Raw genomic sequence first — 1,614 nt, 5'->3', positions numbered from 1 at the left:
AGACACTGGCAAACACATTAGAGAGGAATAGCAGATTTGAGCTCCGGCCTATTAGAATCATTAATCTTAAAAGGCTTGCTCTCTACAGGAAAGTTACAGTAAGTTTCAGGATAGCTGTCACATTTTTGGACCTTTGGATTGTGGGTTTGACATTCCTATTATATACACTAGAATCTAGGAATTAAGAGTGATTAAAAAGTTTACTTTGTGGTATAGCAGTAGTTTTAGCCAAATAAAATACCCCTTGTACATTCCAAGGCATGAATGAGGCCACAAGTATAAAAAGTTTGAGCAAATTATTATACTACTTAACACTTTTATTTTGTGCTTTCTATTAGCCAAGTGCCGTGCCAGTGTTCACTAATCCTCTCAAGACTACGGTGTGGGAGGTAAGTGTTAAAAGCCCTCCTGTACCCTCTGGGAAATAGAGAAGGTAAAGTGATGAGACCACACAGCAAGACTTGAGATGAGTATTCTGGAGGCTCTGGTGGGCTGCCTAATTCACGAAATGGAGTTGTCACTCATCACTTGGGTTTTCCTTATGAAATGGACATCCCTGAAGTTCCCCAAAGTTATTGAAGTACCTACTTCCTACCGGTATAAGGAGTTGGGCACCAAGCATTTGGTAACTGCCACACTTTCTTGGTAATGGCCACTTGCTTGTCATGCAATTGTGAATTTGTGTGTGAGACTTAGGTTACTTCTGTGGAAGCCTGTCCTGGGATCGTTCAGGTGCTCTGTATAGCAGCCCAGACAACTGAGCATCCCCCAGCCAAGTATCCTAATGCCCAAATGTTACAGTGCTGCCTCTGGAGGTATGCTTAAAGCTTCTTGTTCTGAGCAAGAGAGACTGCCTCCATGATGTCCTGAAGTCATGGTGGCAAAAGGGCAGATAAACACAGCAACGTTCCTGTGCAAGCCCGCATGCGGGATGCACACACATCCTCTTCCTGTTGATCCACACGCATCCCAGCCTCCGCACGACCAGCATCCGTCTTGCAGCTTTGCTAAACCCAACCTTCTCCCTGGCTTGTATCAGGGACAGGGAACTGACTCAGAACAAATATTTACAGCTAACTGCAAATCACTGTGGGTTTGGATGCAACACGTCTCGCCACAACATTGCATAACCCCAAACGTCCCCTCTGTGCACTCCTGGCCTGGAGACCTAGTGGGGGGCACCCAGCTCCTCTGGGGGAGTGGGTGGGGGGAAGTTGAGAGGTGTGTCCATTGTGTCCCCCTCAGCAGGGGGACATCAGACACGGGGGGGGGGCAGGACCGTCCCACTCTTCTGCAGTACTGGTCAGGGACTGGGCTTAATTTGTTTAAAGACCTATTACATTCAAACACTGATGCAACACTCCAAAATAAACAAGTTTAAATTGGATGAATCTCTTTAATTTAATGAGAATTAAGCCCTGTGGTGTATACAGGCACTCATAGTCTTTAAACCTATGTAACTGGATTTTGAGCTTGGATTTTTGAATGAAAGAAGGAAAAAAATATTTACTTAATTTGCTCGCATGAAATGTACTAGATGCTGTGTATCCAACAAGGAAGATTTGACTTCTGCCCTGAAGAATGTATAATATTATTTAAAAGAAGAAACAAGAA

This window comes from Gavialis gangeticus, unplaced genomic scaffold (genome assembly GCF_001723915.1).
Source record: "Gavialis gangeticus isolate Ggan-Ray unplaced genomic scaffold, GavGan_comp1, whole genome shotgun sequence".
NCBI classification, from domain to species: Eukaryota; Metazoa; Chordata; order Crocodylia; family Gavialidae; genus Gavialis; species Gavialis gangeticus.
Note: the sequence above shows the minus strand (reverse complement) of the source record.